Raw genomic sequence first — 16,824 nt, 5'->3', positions numbered from 1 at the left:
TATGCAATTAGCGGACCTCCAGCTGTTACAGAACTACAAGTCCCATGATGCATAGCAAGACTGACAGCCACAAGCATGACACTCAGAGGCAGAGGCATGATGGGAATTGTAGTTTTGCAACAGCTGAAGGTCCACTAATTACATATCCCTGCTTTAGATTATTCTCCCCACACTCTCTGATTACAGCCACCACCCACTTCCTCACCTCACACACATTCTTTATAAATACACTTTACAAGCCCCTTAAATCTCGGGTCGTCCTACTCTGGCACACAACGCAGAATTTATGTAATGACATAAAAGCGCCACTCTGTGCAGATGTAATAAGAGCCCATGATGACACACCCTTAGGCTGGGTCCACATATGTGCAAATAGGATGTGTTTTTCACCACATCCAATTCGCATGACAGGCGAGTGTTACCGGCTCTCTATGGAGCCAGTTCACACAGGTCCGGGGTGGCCGCAGTCCGCATACAAAAAGAGTCCTGTGCGTCTCTTGGTCTGGTTCAGGTGTGAATTCAGGCAGAAATTCCGACCTGATTTGCACATGAACCAATGAACAGACACGTTCTGGACCCCTCGAGCCAACATGCCGCACATATGTGAACCCGGCCTCAGGGGTTGTACCTTTGACAGCCTGGGCTCAGTGGGTGGAATGATGCTCGGTGTCATTTTTCATACAAATAAAGCTCTATTAGTTAAAGCTCAAAAACCACTTTACTACTGGACACTTTTCACCGGACTCTAATCTAATGGGGGTCTGTAAGCGGTGGGTGCTGATATAAGGTGACTCTGATATAATGGGGGTCTCTAATGGGGGGTGCTGACTGCTGATCTAATGATTGGTCAGCATCCCCCCATTAGTTCATCTTATTAGAGTCATCTTATATCAGCACCAGTGGTGACTATAGTGTGAATGTAGTGATGTCACTGATCAGTGATCCTCCTTACAGAGTGACCCCCATTAGATTACTGTCCCTTTATATTAGCAGCATAGACTCATCCCCCCTCCCTTTATATTAGCAGCATTGACTCACCCCCCCCTCCCTTTATATTAGCAGAATAGACTCACCCCCCCTCCCTTTATATTAGCAGCATAGACTCACCCCCCCCTCCCTTTATATTAGCAGCATTGACTCACCCCCCCTCCCTTTATATTAGCAGAATAGACTCACCCCCCTCCCTTTATATTAGCAGAATAGACTCACCCCCCCTCCCTTTATATTAGCAGAATAGACTCACCCCCCCTCCCTTTATATTAGCAGAATAGACTCACCCCCCCTCCCTTTATATTAGCAGCATAGACTCCTCCCCCCCCGTTTATATTAGCAGCATAGACTCACCCCCTCCTCCCTTTATATTAGCAGCATAGGCTCACCCCCCTCCCTTTATATTAGCAGCATAGATCCCCCCCGTTATATTAGCAGCATAGACTCACCCCTCCCCCATTATATTAGCAGCATAGACTCACCCCTCCCCCATTATATTAGCAGCATAGACTCACCCCCTCCCTTTATATTAGCAGCATAGACTCACCCCCCTCCCTTTATATTAGCTGCATAGACTCATCCCCTCCCCCCCGTTATATTAGCAGCATAGACTCACCCCCCCCCCCATTATATTAGCAGCATTGACTCACCCCCCCCTCCCTTTATATTAGCAGCATAGACCCCCCCTCCCCCCGTTATATTAGCAGCATAGACTCACCCCCCCCGTTATATTAGCAGCATTGACTCACCCCCCCCTCCCTTTATATTAGCAGAATAGACTCACCCCCCTCCCTTTATATTAGCAGCATAGATTCCCCCCCCCGTTATATTAGCAGCATAGACTCACCCCCCCGTTATATTAGCACAAGGGTCTTCAAACTATGGCCCTCCAGTTGTTCAGGAACTACAATTCCCATCATGCCTAATCATGTCTGTGAATGTCAGAGTTTTACAATGCCTCATGGGATGTGTAGTTCCGCAACAGCTGGAGGGCCGTAGTTTGAGGATCCCTGTATTAGCAGCATAGACTCACCCCCTCCCTTTATATTAGCAGCATAGACTCACCCCCTCCCTTTATATTAGAAGCATAGACTCACCCCCCCCCTTTATATTAGAAGCATAGACTCACCCCCCTCCCTTTATATTAGAAGCATAGATTCATCCCCCCTCCCATTATATTAGCAGCATAAACCACCCCCTTCCCATTATATTAGCAGCATGGACTCACCCCCCGTTTTATTAGCAGCATAGACTCACCCCGGGTGATGCCCCCCCTAGAGACCCTGCTAGCTCTGAGTCCCTTAAGCTACATTTACACTGAGGTGCTTTACAGGCACTACAGCACTAAAAATAGCGCCTGTAAAGCGCCTGGAAAAAAGCCTCAGCTGCAATCCCAGTGTGGAAGCCCAAGTGCTTTCACACTGGGGTGCTGCGCTGGCAGGGCTTCACAAAAAGTCCTGCCAGCAGCATCTTTGCAGTGCTGTAGGAGCGGTGAATACACCGCTCCTAAAGCGCCCCTGCCCATTGAAAACAATGGGGCAGCGCCGGCAAAGCGCCAATTTAACACTTTTTCAGCTGCTAGCGGGGGTTAAAACCGCCTCGCTAGCGGCCGAATAGCGCCACTAATATGACGGTAAAGCAGCGCTAAAAATAGCGCTGTTTTACCGCCGACACCCGGGCGCTTTCAGTGTAAAAAGGCTCTTAAATATCAGACAGTGCCTGCCTCCCCCACCCCCCCTTTTCATTTTAGCAGCATAATAGTGACGGCCCCCCCCCCCCCCCCCCGTATAGATCCTGCTAGCTCTAAATCCCTTAAATATCAGACAGTGCCTGTCCTCCTCCTCCCCCCCAATAGAGACCTCCATAGAGCAAGACAAAACCCCCTTACCTTCCAGGAGCCACTGCAAAGATATGTGTGTGAAGTGAGGACGGAGTCTAACACCATGCTCTCTCACTCTCATGTATAAGCGTCCCTGGTTGCATTCACTGTCTCTGGAATCGGCACCAGAGGCTGGGACCTGAATACTGGAGCAGGGAGAGAGAGGGGTTCTTCTGCTTCTGATCGGCACATTGGGGGGTTCTTCTTCTGGAGGGGGGGTCTGCTGGCGCTGGGAGAGATCGCTATCATCGCAGTCACACGGAGGGAGAATTTATTCTGACAGTGGCTGCTGCAGGACATTGGCCCCTCAGTCAGAACGTTGGAGCGGGGAAGGGGGGTGCTGTGCTGCTGGCGGTAGAGGGAGAGAGATGAGTTCTTCTGCTTCTTTAGCTGCCTGATCGGCACATTGCGGGGATTCTTCTAATGGAGGGGGAGTCTGCTGACGGGAGAGAGGGATCGCAGTTGCATGGAAAGAGAATCTATTTGACACACAGGCGGGGCGTGGTGATCTGGAGCCTGGGACTGATCTGCTGTATCCGGGTGTCGGAAGAACACAAACCCGGGCACATCGGTCCAAATTTGGGCTGTCCGGGTCATTCCTGTACAGGTGGCAACCCTGAGGAGGAAAGTACAAGGGAAAGCAGATGATGAAACCAAGAGAGTCACTGCCCTGTTCAGAGACCTCAGGAGACATCTGGAAGACTTGGAGAAGAGAGCCTTGAGAGAGATCTCCGGGCAGGCAGAGCCGATCTCTCTATCACTGTCTGGTATGAACCAACAGCTTATAATAAAGAAGGAGAACTGTCCAGGAAGATGGGTGACATTGAGAAGCCGTGTAACATGATGGATCTACTGACTGTTACAGGAATCAGACACAGGCCAATTGTGTGAAACTGAGGATGGAGATTAAGAAAAGAGAGAGGGCATGATGGAGGGGATCTGGATGGGGTGGGGATCTCACGCACATTACACACAGGTTTATCTGATATCATGTCTGGGGTAAATGTACAGAAACACATGTCTATCCACATTCTACTACAAAGGGCAAAGGTCACATCAATGCTTGACCATCCAGGAGACGTCCCCAACCCTACCCCACCATACAACACTCCCACCGCCAGGCTGGAGGACCAAATATTGGGGCTGTACAGCAGACATTGTGGGTGTGGAGTGTTATAGACATATTACTGGATGTGAGCACAGCTGGTAATCTCCTATATATATATTAGATGACAGGAAAACTGCCTCCTGGTCATCAAATTTAGAATCACCCAGAGAGATTTCAGCATTCACAGGTGATAAGCAGTCAGGGTTTCTCCTCAGGGAGACATTACTGGGAAGTGGATGTCGGGGGTCATTATATTGGAGAGTCGGGTTGTGTTACCCCAGTATAGACAGGAGAGGAGATCATGCACAGATTGGATGTAATAAGAAGTCCTGGGGTTTGGGGAGATTTGATAATTAATCAGCACTCAGTTATACATGACAGTAAGAAGATCCGATTACCTGGCTATGTCTCCAGTAACCAAGTCAGGATAGATCTGGATTATGAGGCTGGGCGGATCTCCTTTTATGAATTGTGCAACCCGATCCCACACCTCTACACCTTCACCACGCCCCTCCATGCTGGGGTATGGGTAGGGCTAGGTCCCTTTATAAAGACATCTGGGGGGAATCAAATATGAGAAATCTGCCCAGAGACTGGTGACATCACAAGGCTTGAGAATCTGATTGGAGTAGTACGTACTCGGCTGATAGCTGGAGGCAGTGAATAAGAACCAACAAAATATCTTTATAAAGCGGCAGGTTCCAGGTCCATCATCTTCATCCTAAAGCTCACTTCTCTACCTAGCGTGTCACTGACCAGGAACGTGCATGCAGGAGGTCAGATTATGTAGGCTTCACTTTCTGCATGCTTGTTCTGGGTGAGTGAAGCACAAGGTGATGTGGTCAGGATTGAGAAGACAACCCGGGAGCCTTCACCTTTACCATGTATCTGAAGTCCATTTGTTTCAGTTTTGGAAGGAGTGGGGAAGGATTAGAACCTCGGTCAGATTTTTAGTTGTTTGTGCCCCTGTTGTAGATTTTCCTTTATATCCTATTTGGTAAAATGTTGATATAGAACAGGAAGTTAGAAGAGATCTCTTTACTGGAGCCCCAGATAAAATCCTGACAGGGGTTCTAATCTTCCCCCCTCCATCCAAAACTAGAACAAAAATTTTTGTTTAGTCACACACTTTAATATACACAATGATAATTCCTGCCCCCATGACAAATCCATCTATCTTTGATTGCTCCTCCTCCTCACTATGATTGGCTGTGATGATTGTCACTATTAATGCAGCCAGTGCTAGATTTGTTGCTATTGGTTATGATGTTATTTTCTTTCCATAATAAATGTGTAAATGATGAACAGATGTCAGTGATCAACGATGATTCTGACCATTGTGTGTGTGGTATTGTGGATAGGTGACGGGGGATACAGTCTCAGGAAGTGGAAATCCTCAGCTATGTATATAGGAATATTCATCAATGATTGGATGGAGATTATATATATATATATATATATATATATATATATATATATATAGTAACCTGGGGGACAGATAGCAGGTACAAAGCTCCCTGGGATGAGCAGTCTTTCAGGCACAGATACCAAATCCAGTGAAATAGTGACAAACAGTGCAGTGTTTATTTGTGATATATACAAGTCTATATACAGGTGCTGTACAGTGTTCCAAAGAAAACAAATAGGAACAAAAATAGCCAAAACAAAACCTAGCCATGTCTCAGCACTAACTAAAAAATATTTACAGATCCTAACTACCAGGCTGAGCAAGCCTACAGCTTGTCAGCTTCCACATATCTTTTTGCTCTCCTACACAGAAGTTGTCTGAGTATCCCAGGCCAAGAGCAAAGGCTGTCTTGCTCAGGTGAGCTTAAAATTAGCCTGGGGGAGAGGACCAAGACCTGAACTGGACCATGGATCAGAGATCCCTGAACGTGTATGAGAGGAGCCTGGGAGATGTATAAACCCCGAACAGGACTTTTCCTGGCTCTCTCTGGGACGCTCTGCTCCATATCCTCCCCCCCCTTGTTTCAACCCCAGGGTTGGAACACCTGTAGCCCAACAGGAGTGAACACGGGACAGGGCATCTACATTTCCCATCTCAACACCTGGCCTGTGTTTTACAGTGAATGAGTAATCCTGTAGAGCCAAAAACCACCGGTTCACCCGTCTATTAGTCACCTTCTTTTGGGCCATCCATTTCAGATGAGCATGGTCAGTTATTAACTCAAACTGGCGCCCTAACAAATAGTACCTGAGTGCGTCCACGGCCCACTTTATGGCTAAACACTCCTTTTCAATGACTGCATACCTTTGCTCATGGTCATTGAGCTTTCTGCTTAGGTACACCACAGGGTGTTCTTCTCCATTGTGTACCTGTGATAGTACTGCCCCGATACCAACATCAGACGCATACGTCTGAACCAAAAAATCTTTGGAGAAATCGGGGGAGTACAGTACTGGTTGTGCACAAAGAGCCTTCTTCAGGACTTGGAAAGACTCCTCTGCTACTGAGGACCATTTCACCATTACAGAGTCTTTCCCTTTTGTAAGGTCTGTCAGTGGGGCAGCTATAGTTGCAAAATTTGGGATAAATCTTCTATAATACCCTGCAATGCCAAGAAAGGCCCTGACCTGCTTCTTGTTTGCAGGAGGTGGTCATTCCTGGATGGCTTCTATTTTATTCACTTGAGGTTTTATGACACCCCGCCCAATAGTGTAGCCCAAATACTTGGCTTCCTCTAGACCAATGGCACATTTTTTTTGGATTTGCTGTAAAACCTTCTTTGAAGAAGGAATCAAGGACAGCCTGGACACGGGGCAAGTGAGACTCCCAGTCAGTGCTATGTACCACTATGTCATCTAGATATGCTGCTGCATATTGTCGGTGGGGTCTTACAGTCCTGTTCATGGCCCTCTGAAATGTCGTGGGGGCATTTTTTTGTATTGAAAGGAACCCTCCGGGGTCACAAATGTGGTCTTCTCTTTGGACTTGACAAAAGGTTATTGGCAAATACCCCTGACTGGTAGCGCCAAAGTGGTCAGATAGCGAGCCTTGCCAAGTCGGTCTAGAAGTTCGTCCACTCTAGGCATTGGGTACGTGTCAAACTTTGTCACTGCATTAAGCTTCCTGAAGTCATTACAGAACCTCCAAGTGCCATCCGGTTTTGGGACTAACACGATGGGGCTAGACCAGTCACTATTGGATTCCTCAATGACATCTAGCTCCAACATTCTTTTAACTTCCTTGCTGATGTCCTTTCTCCTTGCTTCAGGTATTCGGTGTGGTTTGAGCTTGACACGGACCCCAGGTTCAGTAACAATATCATGCTGAACTGCCGAAGTCGTGCCAGGTAACACTGAAAATTTCTCTCTATTTCTTACCAGGAATTCTCTAATTTCTTGCTTTTGGGAATATGACAGGGTGTCTGGAATAGTGACCTCGGGGATCAGAAGGAACTCAGCACCCTTAGGCGTTACCGGGAGGGACCTCATAGTTAACGCCAGTCTATCCTTCCAGGGCTTTAACAGGTTTATATGGTAAATCTGTTCGGGCTTCCTTTTCCCTGGTTGATATACCTTGTAATTGACCTCCCCAACTCTTTCAATTACTTCAAAGGGACCCGCCACTTAGCCAGGAACTTGCTCTCAACAGTGGGAACTAACACCAGGACCCTGTCACCAGGTGAGAAAACACGGAGTTGGGCCCCCCTGTTGTATATCCTCTGTTGGGCTGCTTGGGCCTGCAGTAAGTGTTCTTTTACCATCGGCATAATTGCTGCAATCCTGTCCTGCATTTGAGCGATATGCTCAATGACACTTTTATGGGGTGTCTGCTTCCCCTCCCAAGTTTCTTTGGCTATGTCTAAGAGTCCCCGAGGGTGTCTCCCATAAAGCAACTCAAATGGAGAGTACCCCGTGGAGGACAGGGGGAACCACCCTGATGGCAAACATCAAGTATGGTATCAGGAAGTCCCAGTTTTTCCCACCCTTGTCAACATTCTTTTTTAACATGCTCTTTAATGTCTTATTGAAGCGTTCCACCAAGCCATCCGTTTGAGGATGGTACACCGAGGTTTGCAATTGCGACACCTTAAATAACTTGCACAGCTCTCTAGTTATTTGTGACATAAATGGGTTGCCCTGGTCTGTAAGGACTTCTTTAGGGATTCCAACACGACTGAACACCATAAACAGCTCTTTGGCAATGTTTTTAGCAGACGCGGTGCGTAAGGGAATGGCCTCGGGGTAACGGGTAGCATAATCCATGATTACAAGGATATGCTGATGACCTCGGGCAGACTTGGGGAGTGGACCCACAAGGTCCATGGCAATCCTCTCAAAGGGCACTTCAATAATGGGCAAGGGCACTAAAGGACTTCGGAAGTGTTGTAGTGGGGCTGACATCTGACACACAGGACAGGATTGACAATAATTCTCAATATCCTAATGTATTCCGGGCCAATAAAACCTGCGCAACACCCTTTTATTAGTTTTCTCAACCCCTAAATGACCTCCTAGCAAGTGCCCATGGGCAAGTTCCAACACCACCCGTCTGTATGGCTTAGGGACCACCAACTGTTCAACCACTTCATCATTTTTTTTACATACACCATACATTAAACCCTCATTGCTGCTGAAATAAGGAAAACAGAGCCTGTCTCCTGATTCGACAGGTACATCATTAATCACCATTACATTTTCCCAGGCCCTGGCAAGGGTTGGGTCTTTTCTCTGCTCGGTACCAAAATTTTCCTTGTGTACATTAAGGTCAGCAAACTCCAACGTAGGCTCAGATTCAGCAGAAGGCTGTCCAGCTCCACTAGTTGTGGGGACCTCCTCAGGCTCCTCCAGCACTCCTGTCATAACTGAGAAAGGAAAACCCGGGGAGCCCTGAGAAGAGTCCCCTGAACCCACATTGTCAGTAGCGCCCAGGAGTTCTGGCTCCCTCACCGAGTCAGCTACTGCGACTGGGTCGGGACGATCCCACAGTTCCCAAAACTTAGGGAAGTCCCTACCAACGATGGCCTCGTGCACCAAGTGGGGCACAAGTCCGACCGGATGGGTCACCGTACCTAAGCCAGTTTTAAACTGAACAGTGGCTATATGATACTCGCGGGTATCCCCATGTATACAGATCACAGCAACTTTTTTAGCATGCAAATTCACAGTTTCAACCATCTCAGCTGTAACCAAAGTCACTAGACTTCCAGAGTCCAGCAAGGCCGTAATAGGCTTATTATTAACAGTCATTTGGCACATGTGTTTTCCCATACTTGGTGCTGCAGCGCATGAAACAGCAGCAAACATAGACTGCCTTCTAATAGATAGATCACACTGCATTAGTTCATCTGCCAATGGACAGTTTGCTGCAACATGTCCCAGTTCTTGGCAACGAAAACACCTGATGTTTCCCCAGTTTGGTTTGCTGACAGGCAGTAGCTTCCCTTGTTTGGGATGCCAAACTTCAGTCCTGGCACCAAAAATCCTCCCCCCTATTTCCTTGCCATGCTTACCACCCACTTCCCCTGGAACAGTCTTACCGGTTGCCTGGGGAGACCGTGGCTTTGGGTGGAAAGTCTGTGCGGCTGTAGGGGTGGTGACCAGGCTCTCTGCAGCAAAGTACCTTTCAACGAGTTCCACAAGGTTGTCCACCGAGTTGGGGTCTCCTTGACTCACCCACTTCTGCAGGGGAACTGGTAGTGACCTCAGGAACCGGTCCATGACCACACGCTCCACTATTTGTGGCCCAGACAGGGACTCCGGCTGTAGCCATTTTCTCACCAAGTGAATTAGGTCAAACATCTGCGATCTTGGGGGCCTCTCGTCTTGGAAGAACCAGCTGTGGACCCGCTGTGCTCGAACTGCCAAGGTGACACCAAGTCACGCCAGGATTTCCCGCTTGACCTTTTCATAGTCTCCCGCTCCTGCTGACTCCAAATCATAGTAGGCCTTCTGTGATTCTCCAGACAGCAAGGGGGCAACCAGTCCTGCCCACTGGGTTTTGGGCCAACCTTCCCTCTCAGCGGTCCGTTTAAACGTTAAGAGAAAGGCCTCTGGATCATCATCTGCAGTCATCTTAGAAAGAAAGCGACCCACATAGATGGCTGAGGGCTTGTCTCCAACAACATTAACTTTAGCAGGTGACGACTGTGCTAGCGTCTCCACAACCGCAGCCAAGGTTTTCCTATCCTCTTTTGCATCAGTGGCTAGCTGTTCAAACAGCCTCTGCGATAGCTCCTGTACAGCACCAATCTGGCACAGCACCTTGGTTTGCTCCTGTGCTATAGCGTTTGTTTGCTGCTGTGTAGCGTTTGCTTGATGCAGTGCAGTGTTTGCTTGTTGCTGTGCAGCATTGGATATCACCAATTGTTTTAGGACTTCCTCCATGTTTAGTCACTCTAGGTACTGGTCTTTTAAGTAGTAACTTACTACAGCTGCCCGCATTCTCCACCATATGTAACCTGGGGGACAGGTAGCAGGTATAAAGCTCCCTGGGATGAGCAGTCTTTCAGGCACAGATACCAAATCCAGTGAAATAGTGACAAACAGTGCAGTGTTTATTTGTGATATATACAAGTCTATATACAGGTGCTGTACAGTGTTCCAAAAAACAAATAGGATCTGTAAATATTGTTTAGTTAGTGCCGAGACACGGCTAGGTTTTGTTTTGGCTATTTTTGTTCCTAACTACCAGGCTGAGCAAGCCTACAGCTTGTCAGCTTCCACATACCTTTTTGCTCTCCTACACAGAAGTTGTCTGAGTATCCCAGGCCAAGAGCAAAGGCTGTTTGCTCAGGTGAGCTTAAATTAGCTGGGGGAGAGGACCAAGACCTGAATTGGACCATGGATCAGAGATCCCTGAACGTGTATGAGATGAGCCTGGGAGATGTGTAAACCCCAAACAGGACTTTTCCTGACTCTCTCTGGGATGCTCTGCTACTATATATATTTATATATTCAGAGTCCATATATATATATATATATATATATATAGTCAGAGTCCTCCTAGACCGACAATACTAACCTACCAAGACCTGCGGTGTGCCTTGGTCTGATTGGTCGGTATACCTGAAAAGAGGGCATACCCTGTATGAATAAAACTAGGAGTATGACTGAGCAAGTATAACTAAAAAAGAGTGTGGGAACCCGGAACTCGAGCCGATGCTGAACCCGGCTATGAAGGAGGGCTATATAGCCCCGGACTCTTCCCACAAATCCAGCCTGGCCTACGGCCAGCCTTTCAACTTGCAGTCAGAGTCCTCCTAGACCGACAATACTAACTTACCAAGACCTGCGGTGTGCCTTGGTCCGATTGGTCGGTATACCTGAAAAGAGGGCAAAAGACACATGAGTAGGTGTGAAACACAGAAAGTTTAATGGAAATGAGATAACAAAGATCAATCCAACAAAGAGGCAAATGCCACAATGACCTCAGTATGTGGTTCAGGAATGAGCCTGCTAAAACAGGAGGACCTCCATCGCCCCATGTGCTTGATGATGAAAGGAGGCATCCCCTGTTTGGAAGCGGCAGATGCCGCCCCAATCCTGAAATAATTGCCGGTAAATAGTAATGGATTTAAGCCTAATTTTGCGATCAGGATCCTAACATGTGCCATGAACTGTTTGGAAGTTAGAGGATCTAAGGGAAATGGCAACAAAGGGCTGTCCGGTGGGGAAGTAGCCAGAAATCTGGAAAGTGAGTCCAGTACCTTGTACGGACACCATCTGCTATTGGTGCCATAAAACTTGACCACATAACCTTGACCCATCTGTCTAGTTTTATCATTGTTAAGCTGCAGGGCGAAATGGTCCGGAGACCTACTGGGACTGCCCTTGGACAGGAAAGGTGCCTGAAGATTAACTCGTGAAACCTCCCCTGATCTCAGGAATCCAAAGAAGCTTAAGTAAACAGTAGCCTTAAGCACCAGACTGGGACCTATACCAAAAATTGATGATGACAATAAATCCGAAATATCCCGCACCATCTGACCAGTGATAGGCAGTCTGGAAGCCTGCGCTTGAACCTGTGATTTCAGAATACCCCTCAACAAGGCCTTCAGAGGGTGAGCAGCAAAGATGGACGGACTAGAAGGGTCTTGAAATGCTGTACGCCTGCCAGATACAACTTGATGGTACTAGCGGACAAAGCCAACTCACTGTGGCAGTAGGCCGCAAATGCCATTACAGATTTGATGTCCCACAAACAGCTAGAAGGATGAAGCCCCAAAAATGTTTGAAATTTCATCCAACCCGTGTAGTACGCTTTGAACTTGTTGCTGGATAAAGATGCATTGGCCAAACCGATCGCCTGTGTCCAGAACCTTGTCAGTCCATTGTGAGCAGGGAAAATGGAGGAACCAACTTGCCCACCCTCTCTCTGCTTCTGGGTGCTGCAAGAAAAAAATTATCAAATTTAAAACGAGACAATGCATCAGCCGCCCTATTGAAATCCCCACTGATGAATTCCCCCTGGAAATGGAACCTGTGGGTCAAACCTAACTAAGTCAACTTGCGCAAGAAGGACATGATGACCAGGGACCCTGACCTGCCTTTGCTGATAATGTTGGCGGTAGCCAGATTGTCCTTGAAGAAAATGACTAAATTCCTGCCCAGCCTGGCCCCCAGGTGACAGCTGCCGCCACAATCGGGTAGATTTCAAAAAACGCTGAAGTCTGTGCAAATTTAGGCAAAAGGAAAACTTCCTGGGGCCAATGGCTAGCCAGCCATTCAACCCCACACATGGCTGCAAACCCCCCTGATGCAGCTGCATCAGTGAAAACCCTGGGCGAGGTGCTGGAAGGCTAGGGAATGAGTAAAGAAATGCCATTCCAGTCCCGCAGGAACTGGTCCCACATGGCCAGGTCAGCGCATGCATCCGCTTGCAACATGATTAACCCTGTGTGAAACCCAAACGTGAACCCATCTAACAGGAATTGCCTGACACCAGAGGATGGGTGACCCTCTAGATAAGCCCCTAAAGTGGAAACCTCAATTCGGCTTAGTGATGCCGAACTGAAGGGTTTAACCAAACAGGAAGACTTGGGATGTGCCCGAAAGCAATTAGAACACACGTGCAGGAGCCTACACTGATTATAATTGCAGCCAGGATGATTGAAATTGTTGCATACCTGCGATTTGCCTAAGAAATGGATGGTCCTACCTAACTTGTCCACCTGTCCGGAAGGTCCTGTGGAGGACTCGCCGGCCCCCTGCTTGCTAACCCCTGATGGACCCGGGGCCTCAAAAACCGGACACCAAGCAGAAGTATGCGCAGAGGACTGGCTGGTGCTGCATACCGGGGACTTCTGGCTGGCAAAGGGCCTACAGAAAAGTTCCATATCGACGTTGCTCCGACACATGACCACCTGGAACTGAGCCCAAGTGACCGCCGCTTTTAGCTGAAAAAGACCAGTGATAATCGTAAAAACTACACCCTCCGTACTTGTGCACCAGATCCACCACTTTGTGTAGATACAAATCTAACTCCACCCTCCTATATGGACTGATCGCACAAATTATATAACGGAAGATGCCGAATGCGAGCACAAATTCCGCCACACTAAGCTTGCGGTTGAGCCTGGGATCTTTAGTCTTCAGCTCAACCGACACATCAGCGCAAGCATAGGACTTGTTTTCCGTGATATCTTGTGAAGCCATCAGCAGGGAAGCCAAATTAATGACCTTCCCTTCCAATTTGTCTTTCTTTAAGTTGGCAGGAATGAAATGAGCTGGCGATACAGACAGCAATGTTGCGAAAGGTGATGGAGCTGCCACCGGCAAGGAAACAGCAACATTACCTGCAGGAGCTGGGGGTGCAGGTGACACCTGGGTTCTGGCCGCATGTGCTTCCACCATCTCCATTCTGTCCTGCATCTGAGACATGGAAGTGGAAAGTGTTTTTCAGCAACGCATGGATCTGCGTAAGCGATTGTGTACCGACACCTGACTCAAACTGATAGAGGGGAGTGGCTGCACCAGATTGGGGAACAATAAAAGAGTTCCGCCTTCCTGGCCGTAGCTGTAAAAGAAATGCCCCTACGGTGAAGTTCTGCCGTGAGCCTGGGAACAGTCCAACTCCTTAGTGACGGGGTGCTGCCGTGCTCCGAACCCCCAGTAAGGGATGGAGGAATCAACGCAAAATCATCGCTGTGTGACATGGTTGAATCTATGATGAAAAACAACAAGAAACACTTTGAGAAAAGATACATACCGACCATCCAACCCCCGCCCCCCTCCAAATGATCCAAATGATCAAACCTAAAGAAATGTGGGTGCAGTAATGTGCCAAACAGCGCATGAATGAAACCTGATGCGCAACCACCCTACGTGTGTGTACTGAGTGAGCCAGAGCAACCTGATGCACCAAGACAGGCAATTAAAACGAACACTCAGGGCTACAAATACCCACAGAGCGTGGTGGGTACAGAAATGAGAGTAGGAAGTGAAAGTCCAATGTATGACGTATGAATGTTGGCCGAGAACCTGTATTGACACTTACAAGAGAATTCTGGCCCGTAAGGATCTAAAGTCATGATAGATCCTGACCTGTGAACTGACTGCAACCCTTCGTGACCCGAAATGACAAACACACACCTACTGCTTTAGCGTAAAAGTTGGGTCAACACGAACAAATCACCCGTAAGGTGATGCACCTAAATGGAAAATGACAGACAGGGAAAACCAAACTGAAAACACTTACCCAGCAAAATAAACGTGTCCAATAAAACCCCTGACAAGCCGACTGCTCCAACCCCCTTTAGCCTTTTTTTTTTTTTTTTTTTTTTTTTTTTTTTACCAAAACCTGAACACACCTGAAGCTTCCTGAGCAACACAATGATCCCTCTGAACAAACACTGTACAGGAACAGAACCTGAAAATTAACATGAGAAATGACATTCTCAGCAAGGACACCCCAGACATACCGTGGCAAACGTCCCCCCCCGCAGTGCGTGGCCCAATGGAAAGAGTAGCGCTGGACTAGATCCCCTGCGCAGAGCCTGCCCATGCCTGCAGACCCACACACAGGATGCTGACAGATACAGAGAACGACTCCTGCTGTGACCAAAACCCCCCCACCCTACCTACATGCCTCGTCTGCACACCCAATGACCAGACCATATGGAGAAGGGCGCCTATCCCCCAGCATTCCTACAGGCCGCTTAGATATCCCCCAGGACTGCCGCCATCCAGCACAACCCAGCCCGCTTATGCCCCTGTACCTCAATGTTGGGACCTGGCCAGCCAGCAACCCCCCTCCGGCCACCCAGCTATGCATCAACTGCCCACTGTGGTAGAACTGAGTGACGGCCATCCGACCGCGGCACGCGCTCAAGCCACATTGCCCCGGCACCCCCCGAGCCATCAAAGAAGGCCCCCCTCACCTACCTTCCACCCACCAGACTGGATAAACGCTACGAGGTGCTGCGGTGCACGAAGAAGCCCAGAAAGAAAACACAGGAACTGAATCCACCGGATGTGACGTCGGCAACCCGGAACTCGAGCTGACGCTGAACCCGGCTGTGAAGGAGGGCTATATAGCCCCGGACTCCTCCCACAGATCCAGGCTGGCCTGCGGCCAGCCTTTCAGCATAGTGCACCCCCTTAGGAGCCACAGATAAACTGGAACCCCCCACTCCTGCACAGCCAGGCACACTGAATTTTACAGGCACTCCCAGGCAGATTCAGAGAACAGTCTGTGACTTTGTTTTTGTTAATTATTAAGGGTTAATAACTTGGATAGGGATGGGAGATTATGGGATGCCCACTTGAATTCAGCAACAAAACTTAAGGGATATTCTTCCTTTATACATGTCTCTATATACAGCTCCAACTTCTTCCTTCAACACACACTTGCTTGTTCCAGCTATGTCACTCTATGATGATCTGACAGCCTCCAGTCAAATGTAACCACAGCCCCTTACAGGCAGGGACTCGCAGCCCCTATGACTGTAGAACAGTGGAGTGACACAGCTTATACTTTCACATCAATTCCTTTCTGTGGTCATTGATCCCAGCACCACTGCTTCAAGTACTGCCAACCCACCTGGCTGCATCTACTCTTTCATTAGCCCTCCAGGCTAACTTCTCCACAGCAGCCTACCAAACTGACTCTCACCAGCCCACCCAGCTGACTCTCAAGAGATCTCCTAGGAAAGGTTGAAGACTTAAGCAAAGCACAGTCTTCAGGCAGAACTGTCTAGATGTGGCAGTCTTCCCTCTTATTAGCCCGCAGTAGTGGTGACCTACTCACGCTCTCCTCTCTCCTGCTCCCGTGTCTCCAGGAAGGGCTTCCTCAGAGTGTTATGGCAAGATACTTCCAGCACCTGAGCCCCAGCCCAAGGTCACCCCCCCCAGACTAGGGAGTACCCCTTAGGGCCGCCGACAGCCTTCACAGCACTATATCTGCATCTTTCACCCGACGCTCCTGCTGCCATGGCCCATGTCGATTTAGGAGGTTGATGTTATTTGAAGATTGTTTACCCCTAGAAGTAGTGTATGCTTCATGTACTAAAGGTGTGGGATATCCTTTTTCATTTAACTTTTGCTTCAGGAGGTGACCTTGTGACAAGTATTTGTTGCGTGTACAATTAAGTTTAAGTTTAAGAAATTGACTTTTTGAGATGTTGGCTGTCCACCTAGAGTGGTAGCAGCTATGGAATTGTAGAAAATAATTTTCTGTGGTTGTTTTAACAATTGTTTGCATATATAGTCTGCTTCGCATGGCACAATTTTAAATCCAAAAAGGTCAGAATGGATCGCATACAGATGTAAATGAGAGGCCTAGGGTGTTTGGAGTTCCAATATGTAACCGATTTCTCTACCAAGGATCGCAGGCCATCTCAAATGAAGATATCATCAATAGAACAACCAAAAAAAAGACAAT

Source organism: Aquarana catesbeiana, linkage group LG01 (assembly GCF_042186555.1).
Source record: "Aquarana catesbeiana isolate 2022-GZ linkage group LG01, ASM4218655v1, whole genome shotgun sequence".
NCBI classification, from domain to species: Eukaryota; Metazoa; Chordata; class Amphibia; order Anura; family Ranidae; genus Aquarana; species Aquarana catesbeiana.
This window is presented reverse-complemented; position numbering follows the sequence as displayed.